Here is a 23,831-nt window from a genome sequence, read left to right as displayed (position 1 = left end):
TTTTTTTTAAATAAGTTTATGTATAGTATTAATAAGAGTTTCAGGTGAAATTAAAATTAAACTATAATTTAAAATTCATTTTTTTGTTAATTTAAATGTTTCATTTAAATATTCACTTTTTAATTTTTTTGCATTTCCTTGTTAAAGCTTTTATGTATTTTGATATTCCTGATAATGTATACACTGAAACCAGGTAGGATGTAGTTAATGTGTATAAAGAATATATTTATATGTTCAAATCATATGAAATCTGAAGTGCAACCTATGGTACTTTTTGAAATATTGTGGGTGGTGCAGTGGGGCCCTGGGTTCAATTCCAGATCTGGGGTTCTATATGCATGGAGTTTATGTTCTCTTGATGTTTGTGTAGGTTTCCTTATACAGACATACAGGTACCTTAGTGGCTTTCTATAAAATTGGCTCTGGTCCGAAAGTGTGTCCGTGTTCTTCCTGAGATTGACTGATTTCCTGCCCAGGGTGTATACAGCTTTTGGCCTGTTGCTCGCCAGGATAGGGTCTGGTTACCTGTATAAACCTGTATTGGATTGAATAAAGTGGTTAGAAAATGGATGGATAAAATATCATTTCAACATGGTAATCTAAAGCTTTGCTTGGCATTCATAAACAGTCCTACAGAACTGAGGTGCAAAATGCCTTGAGATGCTTATACTGTACATGAAATTGCCTCCTGAATGTAAGTGTGTATAGCACAGCTGAAAAGATTGCATTATACTTCATTATGTTTCTCATCAGTGTTTTGGATTGAAGTATTAGTAGCAGTTTTATTTTAAATACTGGAATTATATCACTCATTAAAATACATGATTAATTACCAGTACAGATATTTTTATTACCATATTTGTATCTACAGTAAGAAAATTCGCATATCAGCATGAATGTATTTTATGAACATCTGTTGTACAAAAGCACATGAAATAGGAAGTTTATGTTTATGGCAGTATTTTGATTAAAATAATGTGTAAAGGGGGTAATTCCACCACCTCTTTATACAGGGAAAAAGTCAGGCTTGTGGTTCTGATACAGTAAAGGACAGAGTCGGCATGAAAAAAAAATCCCTGCTGCTTTAGCAAGAACAGAGGCCCTAACTGAATTCTCCTTGACATTCAACCCTGTATTATTGCCAAAATGAGTCTGCAGCTTTAGCTACAACTATTAAATACACTATTACTGAAATGTAAAATCATTCTGACAACCAAATTGTGGAATAGAAGGGATGTAGCTATTTTCTTAATGATGATAAAACAAAGAAGAAAGTGCAAGAAATTGCAATATGCAAATAGACAAATATTAAATATAGCAAAATTACAAAGAAGGCATTAACTGTAATAAGAGAATTGCATCAATAATTCCAGCAGGAAATGTTGTTGAAAGATTTCATTTTATGATTTGCCTTTGTGTGAGTACTGTAACTGTAAAGTGGTTGAGATTCAAGTTTGTCTCGGGAACCAGGCTAGATTCTTAGGGGAGCCCTCTGTCATAATGTTTTGTTGTGCGGTCTGAAATATTTTGTACCGGTAATTTGATTTAAACAAAATGAAGGCTAATAAATGACACAGCTCCAGACTCACTATTCATTTAACTTGAACTTTATTTTTAAATAAAATCAATTTTCTGTTAATATCCTGTATTGTAGAAGCACATTTTATTTGTGCGCCTTCTCTGCTTTTCTGTTTGTTTGGTTATCAAGTTAATAGTAAATGAAAGGGAGGTGTACAAACTACATGTGACACAAGATGGCTGTTATTTGCATGATAGCAGACAGTAAAACTGTGTTTTGTTGCCTTCAGACATGTCACCTTTATTATCCATTTATAATTAATTGCTGGGTGGATTCTAACACATCTGAAACAGAAATCCAGCATGCTTTTTTTATTTGGGCTTTTAAAAAAGAAACATTTGCCCATTATGAATAACAATTAAAATACATCTACACTGTAGTTGACAGAAGTCACATTTTTGATAACTGCCAAATGCAGCATGCTCAGATAAATTGCTTATGAGAAATATTAGTGTACAGTGTATATATGCAAAACAGTGCAAGAGCAGGGATGCTTTATAGAGGCTGAAAATATGGAAAAATAAGCGCACACTATTGTGAAATTGAAATTGTTAAAGGGATTGTTTTTGCTGCAAACATTGTCAGATTAAATATAGCACAGTTGTGTACTCAACAGCTTTATAAAGCTGCATAAAGAAATATACGCATATAAGTATTCCTGACGGGGAAAATAAATGGGTTTATGTCTAAGAAATTTGGACTATCCATTTTTACTAGAGATAGGTGACCTGCCTACAAAATATGCCACTTATATTTTTAATTTTATTGGAAAAACCAATACGGTCAGAATCATTTTACTGGAGCTACTGTAATGCACTTGTATCTTAATGCACAAGTTTAGTGCTGCGTGGGATGGAAGATGGCATGCGAGTCTGTGTCTGTCATGGCAGCCCATGTTTCTGTCGTGTGTGTTTCTTGAAACACATCCACCACATTGTCTGTGTCAGCTCCCCACAGTGAGTGAGAGATATTGATTGTGTGTAACCTGAATGCAGAAATCTCTTTGGCAAAGAAAGAGGGTGAAAAGAGAGTGAGACTGAGACAGACAAAGAACCTGCTGGGCCATTACCACTGAACAAACTTCAGTGCTGAGAAGAAGCCTGGAGATTAATAACTAAGTGCTTGCTTTGCACAGAGGGAAAAAACAAAACAACAAAACAGCCATTTTTAAAGCTTTTGAGAGATCAGTCTTTAAAGATCTGACTGTTTACTGAATTGTTTTAAGCATGATCAGGTTAAACTTCAAGCAATTAGGGCATAAAGACTGTCAGCCTCCATGGTCAAAAGGTCATTAAAGGCAATAGGTTCAAATGAAACAAAATAAAAAAGAAAGGAAATATAAGAATAAAAACACATCCCGAAGAATTATAGTACAGGTCTTGGTGCTTTAAACACAGGCATATTAAAATTAACTTACTTAAGATTAGACTAGCTTCACTCTTTTGTCAACGAAAGCTGTATTTTGTTTTTTTTCTTTTGGTTCTCAATTTATATGTTAATTTTCTGATATTATTTCTAGACAATGCAGTGTCCAAGGTAGCTTATTCATAACTTCAAACAATCCATCAAAAATCTTATAGGACTGAAAACACTACATTCTGAGCTGCAAAAATGTACAACATTTTTCAATAGCATGTTTTTACTATAAATGATATGAATAGCAACAGTCTTTTATTATGTCATTTATTATGTCATTCAAAATAAAGACTGTTAATTCAACCAATGAAAAATAGCCTCTACAATTCATGTTACTATCAGAGAATTCAGTACGCTCCTTAAGATTTTCCACTCCCTAAGGCTCTAAATGACAGTGTAATATAAGGCAACTTTTCAGCAGTTTTTTTATTACAGTAGCTTGTCGAATGTGACTTTTTCCCAAGCCATTTTTACTTCCATAGCTGTGATGTGTGTCGGGCTTTGTCTGCACTTCTTGAAATTTAGACATGGGAAACTTTCTGAATTAGACTGTTTCTTTTCAGAAGGGAATACTCCAACCGGAAAATAGCTATGGAAATTTGGCACTGGGAGGGGTGGGGGGTGGTTATCAGTCATTCTCTGTAACCTCAATTTGTGTCACCCTGGCTTCTGCCAAAGAATCATACTTATTATTTCAGGTGGCAAAAAGGGGTAGTGTTATGTTTTATTGAACATCATCCATTTTATACAATATTATTCAGTACGTACCAAACAAAAAAACAAGAGTCATATCCCATTGATACTGTATACAGACTGTCTTAATGTTGAATGTCAATAGATATGTTAGTGTAAAACAGGAAATAGATGATTTAGCAGAAGTTATTTACCTCATATCGCATATCTCTATCTCATTTTCTGTATCACATTATGACATGACTGGTAGATGTGGCAGTATGTATCTTAATACTCAGCAGTTTAAACCTGTAATGAGCTCTTGTCTTTGTAAACCCCCCACAACCAAGGTAGTAACATTTTTGTTTGACTCATTAACTTTTTAAATGCAAACATATGTTTTTGAGTTGCCTGTGTGGGTTGAGTAAACAAAGTTGTGCTCTGGCACATATAAATGTAAAATAATTAGCTCTGGTGGTTTAGGTGCCTACTTCTAGGCCATTAAACAAGTGGTGTACAAACCTAAAACAGTTCATTCAAAACAATCAAGGAGCAGTGCTGAGTGATAGCATATCAAGTATTGCAAAACTGCTATACTGCTATATTATTAATTATCCAGATGCTGATTTGATTCAAAGGAAAGCTTTCTTCAACTTTAGAAAACAAGAGATGCTGGAATCCAAGCCTGCAAAATCTGAATGAAAGTTTGTTCTCGTGAGATCTTTGAGATGGGGTATGTAATATCTGTGTCCGGTGTTTGTTAGCCTGAACTAAGAAACTGATTAATCTTCTGAGAGGGGCTGGCAAGCTCCCATCCCTGCAGAATCTTCCCCTCTTCCCCTAGAGTTGCTCCATTTATGTTCCCACTCCTAATTTGCAGGCTGTGTAAAGTGAGGGCAATCACTCATTACTTCCCTCTCCACACAGTAAAGAAAGGGAACGAGAGTGAGAGAGTGGGGAAAAATGAACATGTTTTAATTGAAAAGATGACAGCTGGAACAGGCATGGAAAATAGAAAAAAGAGTTAGCAGGGGACCTAACTGAGAAGGTCAAACTCATTTTCACCCCCCTCTGTAATACGATAGTGTCAAGGCTGGCAGGGAACAGGTCTCAGAATCCCACCCCTCCTGCCTCATCCCAATCCCAATCACTTGCACTGGTGCTAAGTGTTCCATGAAGGACAAGCATGTGCAAGGAACCAGAGATCAGCATGCAGAATTCACATTTGTAATTCTTAACCACAGGTCTACTGGCAAGCTGGGTTTAATGATAACCAGTGTGACAATCCTCTGGAGGGGCAGCCTCTGGAGTTCAGTGTCTTTCTTTGGCAAAGACACACACATTGCCCCCCCCCCCCCCCTCCTAATAGTTAATTAATTTCATTTTGCTCATATAACCTTGGAGCAAAACTTGGCAAAGTGAATACTGAACAACTGGAAAACCGCAAAAACAATATATAGGAGAATATGAAAGAATTTTATAATTTATAAAAAATCTTATAATTTTTATAGTGAACTGCATAGTTCACTCACCTGTTCATCATCTGGCATATTTATGTGCAAAATATGCACATTAAACTTTTAAAATTATGACTAGTTGCTATTTTTTCCCTATATTACTAGTACTTTTTGTTTTTACAAGCATAAAATGAACTTTGTTCAAAAAGTACATCAAAAAGCCATTTTCTTATGCTGCGCCAATATAATCATACCAATACATTTGAAAACTGTTAATATCCAAGCTTTATGAAGGGAATAATGAGTTGAGTGGTAAAAATGAAGGCAGCTTCAGTATTTAAGCAGCAACAGCAGACCAAGGGGACACATTTTTCTTGCTTGTTAGTGAGAGGAAACAGAAGTGTCTTTACTTGATTAGTGTACACTCTCCAAATAGGCTTTTAACTCATTTATCATCTGCAGATGCTCAAGAAAAATTAGGACACAGGTGAAGGTTCTACATCCTTTGCCTTTAAGAAGCTTTTCCAAGATATTAATATTCTGGAACATATCAGGCAAATGCAATCTCTAATTAAGCAGCACATCTTTAATTAGACAACCTTCCAAACTATAAGAGCTAAATGCTTTGAGTCATACACCTTGATAGCTAGGATAAAACATTGATTTTGAATGTTTCTTTATATCATCAGCATGTTTTAGGCCATCTGAAAGGTCTAACGAAGTGTATTTTATTCTTTGTCATTTCTCATATATTGTATGAGTAAGTATTTTTGGAACCATTGCAGTGCTTGTTCTTTTCAACATTGGATCAGAAATATTTTGAGAAGTATGTTCACTTACGTCCAGGTCATTGCTGTGACCCATTATAATTCAGGAATTAAAAATGACAGAAACTCAAACTAAACACATTCAAAAACGTAATGTGCTAAGTGGGAAACTAATGGGGTTATGTGAGCCTGGAACAAGTTAACCAGCCACATGTTGCGAATAACACCTTGGATTCCTTCAGGAAGCTGTTGAATAGGATCCTCAGAGAAAATGCCATAAAGCAAGCTAGAGGAAAATGCTTTCTTTTGTTTGTAAGCAAGTAATAATAAAGAACTAATAATTGAAAATTGGAAATATATATTGATTTAAAGCCATTGTCATATTCCTTTCTGAATCTTTTTCTTTTTAATTCACATGACAATGAAAGGATGATTGTAATACAGAAAATATTGATTATAATTTAGAGGTGAGTTGCTGGAAAGTGTTTTTTTTACCTAACTCTTTGTGTTTGTGTTTACTCCTTGATTAATAAATAACATGCAACAGTGAACTAATGCATATGAAGCCAACATATTAGAACTATTTATGTATTTTAAAGATTTTAGTGTCTCACAGCTCCTAAGATCTAAGGCTCATTTCAGGCCTACAGGTAGCCCAGCAGGCACAGACAATTGCTAAAAGCACAAAATGTTTGATTTTTAATCTAGTAGCACCATACCCTTTTGAGAATCTGCATGGCTTGTGTTATAGCTTATCTCTTTCTGGTGAGCCTGAGGTAGTAAAGCTGAGCAGAATTGTATGATATAAAGAGCTGCAATACATTTTTGATTCCTCTGCTTTGTTTTTAGATACAGCTGAGAAGTACAAAATTTGAAAGTTTTTTAATAAATCAGTGTATATGATAGTCTTTGGCCATCCTTTTCTACAGCTTGCTTATAACAAATACCACACAGCCCTGTTAAAAACAAACTAAAAAGATAGGTCAGTGATACAAGGGATTCAGTTGGCAACAGATGGATGATAGTAACTAATTTAGGACTGTGAATGAGACATTGTGATTGTGATGAGTGGACAATGATAAAGCAACTATACTTTGTCAGTAACTACATTGGATAGATTTCCATTTGTGGTAGCTGAAAGTTGGTAAAGCAGATGAAACTCTGGTAAAGGAATAGTAAGGCCCAGAGAAGTGTGGTAAAACAGGTTGAAACTCATGGAAAACTATAGAAAACTACAGAATGGAAAGCTAATGGTGTGAAGTGACACTAATGTTTCAAAATAGTTTTATGAATAAGGTCCAATATGTGGTACAACCCAATTAAAGCAGAAAAAATACACTATAATTTTACTGTGGTATATATTCACATGGATATTTCCGTCAATCTAGCAATTTTCTATTAATTATTTGAAATTAATTTATGTTTATAAACTTAGGTCTTCAACAGATCTATTTTTTACATTTTTCTTCATTAGTTTCCTCTTGAGGTACTGTACTTCCACTCTAGACATACCATACAAGTAGTTTTACTGTATTTAAATACACCAACGTAGCCTTATGGTTCAAGACATAAAATTTAATTCAAAACTTTCTGTATGTGAAAAATAACAATTAGCCCATCAATTATGTTTATTATTTCCATCCTTAATTTACTTTACACTGCAGAGTTAATAATCAAACTATTACCAGTGAAAAACCCTTCTGCAAAGTGTTTACATATGAGAATAATTTATTCTTTTATTACTAAAAAGCATTATAATCATTGATTCCCACTACGGTTAAGACTCTGCTGATTTTTTTACATTTATTTGTAAATGTAATGTGCAAATTAAGAAATGTTTTTTTACTCATTCTATTTTGCTTACGGTTTAAAAATATTTTGAGGTAATGCATTACTTATCTAAGAAATTTTAAACACACAAATTAACAATATCTAAAAACGTTTGTTTTTTTTATGACTATTTCTTTCAATATTTTTTGTTCAATCCAGCTATTACTACTGCTGCAAAAACGGAAAGAAAAAAATACAGTTAATTTAGCCAAAACTGCAATTTTTCAGTATTTCCTTAGTATCTGTACTTGCCATTGCACTTCTTTTTCTCTGACAGCAACAGAGGGGCAAAGTGGTTAACTGCAGGCGATCATGCATACTTTATAGGGGATTCATAGCTTTGATCCATTGTTGCTATTCTATGAGACTTTTTTTTCTCTGAAAAGGACACGAAAGAAGAAAAAGGGTAGATATCTTCCCTGAGAAAGTGAATCTCCGAGGAATGAAATCAAAGCAACCTTTGAAGTCAGCTGCATTGGAAATGCAGAAGGCATAGAAATGCCCATTTCTCATTGGCACTTGTCAACTGTACTTTATGAGGAACTTAAACATTACAGAGTCTAAATGTGGTACTGAGGACATATTGAAGTCAAACTGAGCCTTTATATTTTTCCTAAGATACATTTAGATTAGAAAAAAAACAACATTATTCTATTCAGGCTTTCCAATTAGGATTTGAACTTGCTTCGGTGTAACAACCCTTGTAGCACAGAACAGACGAAGACAATATACAGTATGATCCTTTAAAACGCTTACTTGGAGGCCGCCCGTGACAGCAAGTAATTACTGAAAATGAGCTTATGACAAAGCATAGAGATGATGCTGCAGTCATATGGCAGACATATTTGTTGTCAGACAAGACAAAACTGATTTAAATGCATGGTTTAAGTGCGTTGCTTGGCACGGCATGACCCCAATACAGAACATTACCCAGTCAATACCAGTCTACCTTTCAAGCATTATGGCACAGCAAAATGTTATGGGGCTACTTCTCATCAGCAGGTACTGGGATGCTTGGTAGTATTTAGGGGAAAAAGGCAAATCCTAGACAAAAACCAGCTTGAATCATCCAAGAATCTAAAACTGAGTTCAGTAATTCATTGTTCGGCAGAACAGTGAATCAAGGCAAAAGACCAAAGACACAGAAAAGTAGAGTGGAGAATTAAAGTCCACGAGTGGCCCAATGAAGTTCTGTTTTTAAATCAATATAAAATTTATCACGAGACTTAAAAGATTGCAGTCTAGCAAAGTTCCCCAACAAACCTGCCAGAACAGGAGTACTTTTAATCGGAAGAATGGACAAAAATTATACTACCCTACAGTGCCAAAAGGCAGCAGGAATTGCTTCAAAAGGTGCTTCCTTCACGTGATGATCTGGGGACTTATTCAGGGTATTTATTTTCTTTCCAGGTTTTGATTAGTTTCAGTGCCCATGACATACAGTATAACACTGTTCAATCTGATCATTACAGTCGTAAATAAAAAGGTAATCTGAAAAAAAAACATTTTCATTTTCATTTTCATAGTCATGACAATGTGATATTATCAGTAGGACCTGCAAAATTTGCAAAAGAAAACATTATTTTTATTAATTAATAAGACCCCATTTAAAATATTGTGTTCAGTTGTGGTCACCATGTTACCAATAAGTTATTCATGAGGTGCAACCACTGCACAGAAGAGCAGTTAGACACATTCTCAGGCTTAAGCAAATGCCCTATGCTGAATGACTAAAATAATAGAATATTTTTAGTCTTGGCCAGAGACAAGACCATGAAGGACAAAAATAGATACTAAGGGAAAGTACATTTAAAACTGAGACGAGCAGGCATATTTTTTCACAAAGTGTTGTGCACGTCTGGAGCAAGATACCCAACCAGACTGTCACAGCTGATACCCTGGCTACTTTAGCCACACTAGGTCAATACCTGAAGAAGGCTCCACAGCCGAAACATTGTGTTTCTTTTCTTCTTTTTTCAGCATGGAATTAACCTTTACTTGTTCCTTTAATATAGTTCTACAGACTAGTAAATTGTTTTAGAAAATATTTGTCAAGAAGAATCTCTGCAAGGTCCTACAAACGTATGGCTTAAACTGATCTTCCCCAAGTGAAACAGACCTGAAAATCCCTATTTGCTTTTGAGTGGCTATACCTACTGTATGTCCCTCCCCCTTATGTTATCTGATTTTGCTTTGTTATATTTTTATAAGAAAGTATATAAAAAGATCTAACCTGGTCTCATGCACTATCTCCATGATGTCAAAGCACTAAAAGGTTTTGCCCGTGCTGTTTGCCAAGGGCTGCTTTAGGAATGGAAGAGCTTGATTGCTTCAGGTGGTGTGCGTGCTTCACACAGAGATATTATTTGCAGCTGCCTGTGATGGTCGTGGGTTAAGAAGAGTTTCACATTTCCGACATTTGGAATAAGGTTTAGGGCAGCACAGTACAGTCCTGGTTATCATTGCTGCCTTGCAGTACTTCGGCTCTAGGTTCAATTCCAGTACTAGGTGCTATGTGTGTGGAGTTTTACGTTTTCGCTGTGGGATGGGTTTCCTCTGGGTGCTTTGGTTTCTTTCCACCATCCAAAATCATATTGGTACTGTAGGTTAATTGGTTTCTGGGGAAATTGGCCCTGGTGTGGGTGTGTTTGTCTGTGCTACCCTGTCATAGCTACCCTGAAACCCTGAAGTGGAAGAAATGTTTAGAAAATGGACGGATATAATAACTTTTATGGGGAGTGGACAGAAAAGTAATTTTATTTTCCCTCAAAATAATTTATGGGAAACGCATTACAAAAATTTCTCAATTACTGAAGTGAAGAAAGTATAAAAGTAAAGTCTATTTAGCCATTTGTTTGCCTGTTTTTTAATTTACTCTGATGCCTAAATGTAAGTATAAGATGGTTTTTGAATTAATACCTTACTAATATGGAAGCAAACTTTAATTTATGTTTAGCTCTTAACTTAAAAGACCCGGGTTTCAGTATTTAATTGAGTACCAACATGTAACATTGAAAATGATTTTAGGTTCTTGATCTTGATTAATAATTGTTTGCCTTTTATTTTTATTAACATTACATAGCCCTTGTCAAGCCAGTTTCTTTTCCTTCTCTCCTTTTGCAGGCAAATCAATGTGATTGCTTGGCAGTAATCTGCAAGTGCATTTCTAAGTAGTTATGTGAGGTCTCCATAGTTACTAAATTTTCATTTGTGGGTTTGTCTGCTATAAAGATGGATAAGGTAGTGCCTTAAAAACAAATGGAAGTTAAATTCAGTTTTAATATGACCATTTATCTCTATGTAGATAAGCTGCATGAATTGAGCAAATGTCTTCTTCTGAATTCTAAAGCTGAATTCAGGCAGTTGTTTCATTTTGATATATTACATGATTTGCCACTTTCCTATATGGAAAAACTAAAATGAAAAACAGTCTCCTGTAATACTTAAATCCCTGGTTATATTTTTTCTTCAGTTTTGGCATGTTATTTCATAGTTTCAAGGAAGAGCTTCGCCTCATTGGAGTTCTAAAATAATATTCATTTATCTTACCTATAACCTTTATGGTAGGAGTGTAAACGTATCCAGATGGGGCCAAGGACTGAATTAAATATGAATTTGCAAATTAAGTCAACACCTTAGCTCTCTCAAAAGGGTCTTGCTTTGGACAACAATTTTAGAAAATGAAAATGGCATAGTAGTATGTGCTTATTAGAATTCATGTTTTATTTTTAGAAAAGTCCATGTGTGACTCTCATTTTTTAAATGCTGTCTGTGACTCCAAACAACATGAAGATGAACATTTGTTGCCTGCAGATAATGGTTCTCCTTTCCCTAACAATTATCCTCTCTTTTTACACCTTTGAACACATGTTACACCCCTAAAATTACACATTTACAAGTCTGTCAGCCTTGACCTGTTTTTGTTTTTTGAAGCAGAACATGATTGTTGATTAAATGGTTGTAAGAAAATAATTAATGTCTGTATACACCGAGAAGTGTTGTGGGACAGAATTGTAATCAAAAAAGCTAAAGCATTACATCTGCTTGAAAGTGAATGGCCTCCTACCTTATAATATCTTTAATATGCACTATCTCAATAGTGGTTCTCAACTCAGCTCTCATTCTCAATTGTTTACAGACAATCTGGCTTCTGGCATGCCAAGTTTCAGATACTTTATATCACAGCTTGGGCTCTGAAGGTTTGTTCTAACCTTTGGTTCCCCTCCAGTGTGGAAGACATAGAATTTTCACTTCCTTGCCTCTCTGTTTCTCAAAGAAGCTTATTTATATTTCTGGGAAAAGCAGTTTGAAGAGCAATTTGAAAAGATTTTTTTTTTGTCAGAGTCTGACACACACAGCAGGTGATGACTTCAATATGGGTATTTGGGTTTTTTTTTAAACCTTCAAAGTCAAAGATTCTGTATGTAGGAATCTGTCAAAATAAGGGGAAAATATTGGATTCAGAGGCAATTTTTGAGTTCCAGCACGCTGCAGTACCAATCTGTTTAAAAAATTAAGAAGCAACTAAAAGTTCAGGTCCTGTGATATTACTTGACTGAGAATTGACCCCTTTAGAGCAGAAAAGGACACACACATTCTTAACAGTCTCCTTGTGATATCGGTAAAATCTATAAACAAAGAATAAAGTGCAAAATAGATTTTGTTTTTGTTTAATTTGTGTTGTACAATAGCCGTGTAACATTAGGTAAAATTCAATATTGAAACATTGCTTCTAAACATTTTTTTTCTCTTTGCAGTGAAGTGCCTGTAACGGAATATATAGTTTTAACAGTAAGGTAAATAAGAAAAAAAGATAAAAAAGTCTAGCTTGGTGTGCTTTCACTTTTCACATGCCCTTAGCTCTATTTAGGAAAACGTCTGTTGAAAATGAATTGTATAAAATGTGAAATCACTGTGAATATTCCTCATATTATTATAAAGTCTCAGAAAACCATTATCATTTATTTTAAAATGACTTTGACATGTAATTCAAGTCTTATTTAGGGTTCCAATTGTATGTCTGTCTTGACGCATCACCAGGATTCTTGTATAACACACACTATGCTGAATAATAAAATCCACAGCTACTGTATATCCCAGAAGGGTCTGTACATGCTTTGCTGTGAAGAGCAACCATTGACATGTATCATTAAGGTTTCATTAGCACTCAGAAAGCTATGTCTCATATGAAATGGATGGTGATCATCTTTTTTTTCACTTCGTCACACAAGACAGATAGCTCAGTATGCACAGCGTAATCCATTCCTTTTGAATTCTTTCTTTGTCAAGACAGATGAGGTCATATTGCTCTTCACACATATGCTTCCTTGGGGCAAAAATACACATTTTATTTTCTCTGGCAACTGAAATTGACCATAAAAATTGTCTATGGGCCATCAATGGATGAGCAGAATCATCAGCAGGTGATTGGAATTAAATCTAGCTTTATTTTTTCCTTGTATCTGGAATGTATCTTGAATCCTTCCAATTAATTTGGTGTTTAGCTCATATGAACTAAACATTGGCCCTAAGGGTTTTTTGGATTTTCTTTCCTCCATATTGTGGCAGACATTTTTTACATCTCACTGAAGAAAGAGGGATTCAGACATCAAGTAACAGCTTTGTGATCAGAAATTCGTAGATCAATGTCACGAATGTCATCAATATGTGAGACACTCTGGCCAGAAGCACAGACATCATTAAAAAAATAAAATGACATTAATAAAAGAAGATAAGTGGATTTTAAAAATTCAATGTTTAAAACAATGCAAAAAAAATCATGTTTTTACAAACAATGTGTTACATTTTTTTTTGTTTTCATGTGTTTTGTACATAAAAGTATATCTGAGTACAGGTAATTACCAGTAAGGGAATGTTCTTCCTAATCAGGATCATATACATGTACTGTAAATACAGTATCTAACATTAATAGGAACTCCTTTTTTAAATTTAACATTTAACTATGTTTTTATGTTTTTGAAAATTCACAGATATAAGCAATTGTGTGTCACAGATATATGATGTTTCTTAATGAAATGTACTAAAAATAACTGTCGAAAGACGACATACAGTATATTCATATTGTAGGATGACTTTCTACATCAAACATCCCACTGCTATCTGGCTATCACTTCTTCCTTTGGTAGTTTCCAAAGGATAATCAAGGTCTTTTACACAAAAAAAAAGATGCAGGTTTTTTCCTGGAATCTGGGGAGGATTGAGAAGCTTATCTGTTGTTATAGGCTCACTTATTTACAGCCAAAGTTTTAGTAGAGATGTGCTTAGTGTGGCTGAAAGACAGCACTTAACAGCAGGTGATTTTTTTTTTCCACAGGAGGAGCATTTACTTAAAATTCTTTATATTGGCATAGACAGGAGAAAAAATAACTTTTATTGGACACTGAACAATCTTTATAACATAAACAATGGAGGAGGTTATATGACTCACTGTGAGTTATCTGCAACACTTTGGATGTTGCACTCCTAGATATTTAAGAAGAATATGCCCATATTGAGAAAACAAACACGTTTGGATTGGGTAGGATAATTGGTTGGGTTTTTTGACACATACAGTATCTTACTTGTATCTGTTGTCAACTGGTAGCCCAACCAGTGCACTTTGAAATACATTAGAATGGAATGTTCCAATTTGTGTATTGGAACATACTTCTGCTTTCCCTACTTCACAGATAGAAGGTAAGTAAGATATTTTTTCTCTTTAAAAATGTATATAATATACTGTTAAAAACTGAGACATTTCTCATTTGATAAAGAGTAAAGGTTAACCTAGCTTATTTACTTTAAGTTTCATGTTTTACTTTTTAGGGTGTCTGATGCACTAAGTTCTTAGCCATGTCAAATGCCTAAAACACAAACAATGGAAAATGTTTGTGTATGTTTTCAAATTTTACTAAATTTGTGCATCCATCTTCATACAAAATAATAATGTCCAGAAGACTGCAAAGCTCAGTACAGCAGCTCTGTCTGGCATTATACTGTATATATACATCATGAACTAGCAGCCTGTGTGCAACTACCGTCACATTATCATTTGTGGAATGCCCAGTCAGCAACACACTTTAATAGCTATTGATTAAGAGATGTGCTCGGCACTGGTCACTTGGAATCAGGAATGTCCGGAATCCATTCAGTTTCACTTATGTCTGCAATCTCCTCAACTCTGCTGCATCTTGGGGCTACTCTCCAAAGTGCTCCTTAAATCAAAAGCCAGGATTCTCTTACTAAGATCTGTGACAGGCTATTGTGAATCCTCATGAACTATCAGGCAAACAAATATGCAGAATAATTAGGCATTGGTTTCTGAATTTAAAAAAATACTAGACTTACCATCTATCCTCTTTTTCTAAGATGATTGAAGAGCTTTTTCACCAGGTCTTCTTAAGCACTAAGGCAAACATGTTTGATCGGAGCCACTGTATGAGCTTGAGTTGAACAGTAGAAGTGTAGTGTTAATTCACTATTCAGTTACCTAAATTTGAACCACATTGGATGATCGATAATATTAAGTGATTAATATGATCAGTGACCTATCTACAGGCATTTTCCTTATTTACTGTTTACTGAGTTAGAGAAACTCCGCAAAGGTTGAAGAAAGGTGAATTGAATTCTTGCTCCAGTACTTTTTTATCGCCCTTCCATATCCTGGATCACATTCAATAAAATTTATCCTAAAAATTGTTCAGAATATTCCTTATTTTATCATTGGTATTATAATTAATCATTTCAATTTTACTCTCTAATCAATCTGGAATATAGAACATAGTAAAGTTCGTTGAGATGCCCAGTTCATAGATGTCTGTAACCCATGGTACATACAATGAGAAGGCATTACAGTATATATCAGAACTGAAATAATGTATTTAATTAATCCTCACGTCTACTAGAAAGGTGAGCAACAGTGTTGAGGAAGCAAAGCATTTTTTATATCTTTTAATATGAAGATTTTCCTAATGTGCACCTGAATTTATATGAATTATTGTAGAAACCACACTTCAAATGTAAGTACTTAATGTTTTATTTTCCTTGGCTAAGATGTTTTAGGTAATTGGGAACTTAGAAACATATATAAAAGCAAAAATAAAATGATTTTCATTACATTCAATTGTGTTTCATGTTCCACCATAACTGGAAACTGATATAAGGTATATTTGTTCAATCTACAGTATGACACTTTAAAACTCATTTCCTGCTTCCCATCAAGAACTTTCCTCCAAAGTAGCCAAAAAATGATTTCAGGCTGCTTTAAGGACAAAAGTATAGAGACATAAGTATAACAATAAACCTTTAATTTAGAGATATGGGCTATAGCCTCATGTAAACTGTGAATAATGTGAAAAAGAATTAAACTGTAGGGGGAAAAAGTTCCATTTTTTTTAGGCCTTAGAGGGGATTATGGGTTTTCAGACAGCAGCATTATGTCGGAGCCATTGCTTTTGCTACCTCAGCAGATCACTTTGCCCTTAGAGTCAAACGCATCACTGGCAGGTCTCTGTAGCTTTCTCTCTTTTTACTGCTGTTCCTTCGGCTCTAGCACTTTCCTCAATTTTCTGGTTATCATTCTTCATAATGAATTTAGATCTAGAAAATGCTCGTAATGTTCATTTGAGGCAGCATGACAAGTATGGAACTGAAATATATTGAAATAGTAAGGAAAGCTTTTGTGGGCGGGTAGACAGATGCATTATGTGCATTCAGGGTTATACAAAACTCTTGATCTATCTTTCTTCTTCCAATCCTTATGTAATGTGGATGACACTCATTATGTGAATGTCATTTATAATGTATTCTAGAGCACAACTGTATGTAAAATGGATCATGTGGATGCATACAATGAGAACAAAGTACTACTCTGTACCATAGTGCATACAGTCATGCAACAAAATCTGTCATATTACACCACTAAAAGAGGCTCAACACTAGTTTAATAATTAGGTGGATGAGTTCTGATAAGAATGCAGCTATCAATTTTTCTTTCCTATTTTCTAGTTGGTTAGAAAAGACAATTATATCAACAAAGCCAGCATAAGTTATCAAGTTACAATGAGTTACAAGTAAAAAAGAAATCTTATGAACCATTCATAATGCATTTCACTGCACTGAAAGAAAAAGTCAAGACAAAATTCTTCCTTTTCTACTGCCACCTTTACAGGATAAAATCATAAGATGTGTTTACTGCAAAGAAATGTCTAAACTGCCCATTATCTGACAGCTTCATAAGGGAGACAATTGCAGAATGTTCTGGAATGTTAGGGAGGTAAGAGGGTTACTTCTCTCTGAATTTGCCAATTGCAGATGTATTCCTAATTGTATGTCCTTAATAATGATCTCTTTCTATCCCTTTTCTGTACATCAGAGTGTGTGCCAGCTGCTATCTTTTTGCAAGTTACAAGAAAATTGTGAAAAGTGAAATGAAAACAAATATAGTTTAAGAAATACAGTAGATGTGTTTTCAGTGAGAAGTTAACTTTTAACTTAAGCAATTTGAAAATGAGAATGGGGGGAGGGAGGTTAAACAGGCCTCTTACTGTTTAAAACTGTTTAAAAACTTTTAGCAAATGTCCACCTGGAATTTCCTACCCTTAAACATTTTGTTATATCTCTTCAGCAGAACATACCAGGAGCCTGGTTCTGGTCTTAAATTGAAGCTATTGAAGCTTAAATCTAAGCTAATTGAAGCTAAGGTCTTAAATTGAAGCTAAAAGCAATAACAATAAAAGCCATTACAATTACTATAAAAACCTTTAGACACTGCTAGAGAGCCCTTTTCTGCTGTTATGCATTGAAGAAAAACCTCAGAGTTGCCTTCTGGAGGAAGTCTCACCCCCTAAGGGCTCTGAATGGCAGAAAATACAATGAATGACAGTGTTTTTTACCAATCAGATCACCTTATTTCAGGCGGTCCAGTTTCAAATATCTATTCAAAAGCCAATAACTTTGAGTTTCCTCCAGGTCTGGAGGTGGGTTAGTCTAGCCTTTTGTGGATATATATCGTACTTTTGAATAAGGTAAAAACATGGGATATATTATTTTCTTTTGCTGATTTTTGCTTTTGTGGTAATGTTTTGCTGGCTTATTGATTACCTTATTGATGCACTTCGGAAGATTGCTGAAGTGCATCATCAGATAAAAAGTGTCCTTGTGATTGATTGCCTTGGTGTTTTTCGGTTCTGAAAACAGTTTTGTAAAGCTCCGGTTGTCCTTTTTCAATTAATAACAGGTTTTCTGTAAAGGTTTTGTGGTTTTGTTAGTGAAAAATTATTAAATATGATGCAGGTCTCAAAAGTAAATATTGACTTAGCCCGTGGTCGCAGGCGGTAATGCAGAGCACAATCATTTTTTTATTATTACCTTGGTGATTTTGAGTTCTGAAAAGGGTTTTGTGAAGCTCCAGTTGTCCCTTTTCAATTGATAAAAGGTTTTAGTTAAAGGTTTTGTAACACGATTAAGTGAGACGAACGTCTTAAGTAAATAATTACTTACCCAGTAGTCACACGCGACTACGCTGGACAGTACTAGGTTTACATTCTATGCATGTTCATTGTATTATATGTAAGTTCATATGAGCACCACACAATACAGTACATATTACATTCCCAAAAAGAAGAATATAATCTTAATTTGATTTTGAAAGATCAAATCTATCATGTTTAGTGTGTGTTGAGAATAGTGGACATTCCTTTACAGTTTCATTATATTTTTTGGAAAAGCAGATCAAAGGCTTTTAAAACCTGAAAGATTTCAGTATAAATTAACTTTTATTAACATCTGGCAGAGTTAGAACAACTTCAGCGAAAGCCTTGCTTTCAAAAATGACACAGAAGAGAACTTTTGTACTACTTCAAAGCTTTATAGAGAAAAGGCAATTGGGATGCATATAGGGAGTTAGATAGGTGCAGTTTTGACTCTCCAGGAAAAGAAAAAGAACTGCAGCACAAACAGAAGACATTAAACTTCATTAATCTGGGCAGCTGCACTGCAGATTAAAAGGTAAATTTACTCAGAATAAAGTTCATCTTTTATCTTTCTGCTGATATTGTTTTTAGGGGTAGTCAGTAAGATTTGGATTGGACTCATTTAAATGTTGCACATTTTTAAAAGGAATTTGTGGTCTGTAAGTGGCAGGAATCTGTAACACTTCAGAAAGTGATGAGCTATGACTGAGAACTGTCTGAAATGTCTGAATTTGTTGTCTGCAGATTATGGCAATGAAAACATATCACTGTCCATAAATTATTGGATGTCATGAAAAAGAAAGCTATTTTCAGTAGTGGCTAATGCTTATCTTATCCAAAAATAATGATCACATCGGATATGAGACAGCTTCTTAAATACGCAGTTTTCCAAGAGAAGTTCCAAAAACTATTTTATTTGCCTACAATTTTACTGCAAGCAGTGGTTTATATTTATTCTAGCCTATTATATACCTAGTCATTTGTCCTGTTCCCGTGAGTAAGAGTTTGTCTCAGAAGTAGCCTCCTCATTGTTGTCAGCTGTGCAGTGCATTCTAGCAACATTTACCTCATAAAGAACTTAATTCAATACATTTTCACCAACACAAACCTTTTTAATGTCACAATGCTCACTAAGGGATAATGAATCATTGTCAGAGAGCAATTCAGACACTTGCCTTATTGAGACACTTGCTTTTATTTCTGCATATATTATCTATACAGTACTTTTGCAACATACCATGGTTGCCTCATAATCTCTTAAAGGGTTTTTGATTTATTTTTTAAATGATTTGAATCTGTGCATTGAACCGGCTGCAGAATTTGGTGTGGGCTTATCCCAAGGCACTGACAAATACCAATGTAATGCAGTAGAAGCTGGTAATGAAGATTTAGGATCAATTATGTTTGGAGCTTTGTATGTATTTCCAAAAATGATCACTCCAAAAAAAAAAAAGTTCATACACTACAACATGCAGTCAACAGTAGGGTGTTGTGTTTTTATTTTGCTTTATGACAATTAGTTACCAAACAAGATACAGGCTTCTAACACTCCTTATGTCCAGTCTTCCTCCTCAGTTCTGGAATTGTTTATCTGAGCAGGTGATATTAAAAATAAAGGCTGGACAGTTGTAAATAATGCATTTTTTTAGGCTACGTCTTGGTTGCCCTGTTGTGTCATAAGTTTTACAGCCATATATAACATTTGCCTACAATGTTGTACATAGAGCTTTTATGGCACTGAATGGACTGTCCAGTTAAATACTTAATTCTTTTGTGTATCAACAAAGAAAAGCTACACAGCTGAAGAGTAATTTTTTAGGTTTTGTCTCTGAAGTTCACAGTTCACAGTGAAGTACACAGTTCAAATACTCCTAATCATGGACTACCTCATACTTTTGCTGGTCAAACGATAAAGGACTGTTGCCACTGAAAACTTCCCTGAAGGTCTAGCTTGAATAATAATAAAGAATGACTTTGTTCAATGATTGGCTCAGTCACTCTATGAATCCAGAAAACTGCTGCATTGATATTGGTTGCAAACATGTTTGGTTGGTGGTGATCAGTATTAGCATCATTTACTGTTTCAGTGACAACTATGACTTGCAAAGCACCACAACATCTTAAATAATAATTATTTTTCTATCAAAACAAAACTAGGAGTATATATTTGGGAAGGCATTTTCTCTCTTGTTTATTTTAATTTGGGCTTCCTTGGCAATGTTGGATCAATACTGGGGCAACACCCAACCAAGATAGCAAGGTTTTCTTTATTGGTGGGAACTTAAGTTAAGAACTGGAACTGGCCTGCTGTTTGATATAAGCCATTTTAATTAGCCTAGGTCTTTCAGAAAAAAGATGAAAGGAATATTTTTTCTTCTTTTTTGAATATATTTCATATGCAGATAACCTGTGATCCTACACTCAGAGGTCAATGGTCCCCAAAGAAATGAAACAATATATTCTTCCATCCAGGGAATTGAAACTTTAATTACAAACATATCTGCCACAGTGATTTCAAAAGAAACACTATCCCCATGAGTCTGTCGTAAGCTTTTATCAATATTACCTCAGGGGATGTTCATTATCCTTTGAACAGAAGTTATTAGCAATTACATTTAGGGTTGTAAAAGCTATTCAGTTGGTGTGTTAATATTCAGCGCTTTTTTAATAGAAGCTGGTCAAAACATAATTACAGTGGGATATCTGTTTTGTTCATTTATGAAACTCAAATGGATGCCCATCTGTTTTACTCCCAATCATCTATTTTATTTCTTTGTGCAGGACATGTTATTAAAAGTTTATCAGTGCAAATTTTAAACACAATGAAGCAGTGTTTTGATATATATCTTGGGTAGACATTATTTTCACTCCACTGAAGGTTATGATAATCAGAGCTTTGAAATGGCAGAGAGAGCATACTGAAAATGTTGAATTCAGAATCACTTACTTGGTAACAGTGGGGTCATCGTATGGTTTCAGATCTGAGTCCAATGTTTTCTTTTTCTATCTGCTGATAAATAAAAACATTGACTTTACTGGATGTGGAAAATTCTGACTTACTCCAAATATAGGTTAATATTTTTAATAACATACAATCAGTGATGTGTTAGAAGAAAATAAAAAATATAAACTAGAGGATTAAATTCAGCTGTTGGATGGATGCCAGTGATTAACTGATCTAATGATCCCATCCAAGCATTTCCCCCAGAAAGCCAGAATATCTCCTTCAAAAACATTGCTGACCTACCTTGTTTCAGACTCCTACAGCCCTTTTTGTAAAGAAGGGCCTGTCATTCTCAGTCTTCAATGCACTTCCCTTTAGTTTCCATTTATGTCTTTCGGTTCATGTTAAACCTGCAGATTTCCACAATGTAGTACAATATTTTTAATAGAAATAAAGCTAAACAATTTAAAGAAGTTATAGAAAGTTGTTTTGTTATGGTTTCCAGCATCAGGTGGCACATTATTAATGATTATACACTTGAGTCCATATTCCACCTCCCTCTCCTTCTCTTTTCAATTAATAAATAATGCCCTCTGTATAATCCTCTTCTGGGTGAAGTTAGTGCTGTACTGTAGTGTAGTTTTATAAACAGTTACCAAAAATGTGCATTATTTTAAGAACATTTTACACAAGTAGCAAGTAAAGAATGGGAAAATGTAAGACAAGACATTAATACAGCTTTCACATTTTATTTACACAACTTTCTTTCTGTATATGTTCCCATATACTGCAGTTTTTGTTGTTCCAAAGTATTTGATCCTGATTGCTCTGCTCCTCCCAGCTATTTAAAAGGATATCAGCATAGCAGGTGGTAGCCCAGAAATACACCAGCATACCATCCCTGGGGAATCAAGTATTCTCAGTCCACTTAACTCTAAAAAAGCCTGGATAAACTCTGATCTGACAAACCACGAGACTCCAAGTATGGACTTGACATTTTTACATTACTACCTCCAGATGTTCGGAACAATTGTCTAGAGCAATGGAAGAATGTTAACTCATGTGTATTCTTCACTAAAGTGAAAGAATTTCACTAAAGTGAAAGACGTGTTTTTCAAATTCTGTTGAAATGCGCTGTTTCCAAATCATTTCATTTTAAGAGCAATGGCTGTATCAGTGCTATATGAAATCTCGGGAGTTCCAGAGCTTTGAGGCATAACAGGAGGAGACCCTGTCATCCATAGAGTGTAGACGGGCTTGGGGGACAGATACTGTAGGAGACCAGAATTAGAACAGTGAAGGTGGGGAGTAGGGCAATAATAGCTCAGACAGGCACTGAGGTGCCAAGCCATGCAGAATCTTGGAGAAAATTAAGTTATATCACTTAATTTATGATAGCAAAGTCTGCATTTTATTTTTAAACAAAATCTCACAGTTTGTTCTATACAGTATACTTACATGTGTATGTTTCGGGAAATAAATAAGGAATGATCCAAAAACCCAGTCATATACAGTAATTAAAGACTTATACAAAGAAACATTTGTCCAATTATAAGTCTGTAATGCTGAAAAATTAGAGATTATAGGAATCAAGTAAAACAGAGTGATCATATTGAGTTACAATGCCCTCCAAAAATACAGTGCCACCAGTGTCAAAAGTTGTATTTTTGCCTTATAGTCACATAATAATTCCATGCATGAATTTAATCATATTAGAACAAAAACATGTTTTGGTGTTCAACCAAGTGATTTCAAATGATCCTTTGTACAAGGACAAATTCACTTTAAATTTCACAGTATAGTATTATTTGGTTGCATGTATCTATAAGGCAATAACAGCATAAAGTCTGATAACACATTGAGTTCACCAAACTATTAGTGAAAAACAATTATGATGCTTTGAGAAGCTTTTTCTGTAGCCACTTTAAGTCCTTACATATTGTTGGTGTGTTCAAAACAATATTTTGTTTAGCATGTAAAATGCACACTCAATTGATTTTAAATCTAGAGTTTGCTTCGGCCAGAGTAAGATTTAAAACTTTTTTTGACTTGTGACTACAGAGGGTGAAGTGAGACAATATTAATATAATGTTCACACCTTCTTTATATGTGCCTAATTACCCAATAAAATACAAATTGTCCAAATATATTTTGCCGTTCAAAATAAATAAAGAGCTTCAATACTATTGTGACAAAACCACCTGAAATTAGCCAAATATGGCCACATAAGTCGTAAAAACATAGACCAGACAAAAAATGCCATAAAATTTCTCTACATTGAAATGTGTTTCTGCTAATAAAATATTTACAAAAGAGAAAGCATTTAACAAAATAGTAAATTACAGTTTTACAAGGAAGTTCCTGTTAGCAGTCTCCAATAAGTTTAGTTATAATTATACAGACAAGGTTACTATGCTCAGGTAAGACTAACTTGCTAAACCATTAGTGTCAGGTTAATTACCCTAAGCTCCACCCACACCCCATTTTGATGGACAGTAAATCCTCCATTTAAACCAGGGATGAGGCAGGCTCTGTAACCTTGACAAAAATGGTGAAATAAACAGATAAGGACAAGATTGTGGATGTTCAACGAGTAAAGCAGATACACACATCCAAATTTGTGGATTAATCGATTTGCAGTAATATACACTATATAAAAGTACCAAGAATTTTGATCCTGAATGACAAGGACAA

This window comes from Lepisosteus platostomus, chromosome 2 (genome assembly GCF_059453375.1).
Source record: "Lepisosteus platostomus isolate fLepPlt1 chromosome 2, fLepPlt1.hap1, whole genome shotgun sequence".
Taxonomy (NCBI): Eukaryota; Metazoa; Chordata; class Actinopteri; order Semionotiformes; family Lepisosteidae; genus Lepisosteus; species Lepisosteus platostomus.
The sequence above is the reverse complement of the archived record's forward strand: the minus strand, read 5'-3'. Positions refer to the sequence as shown.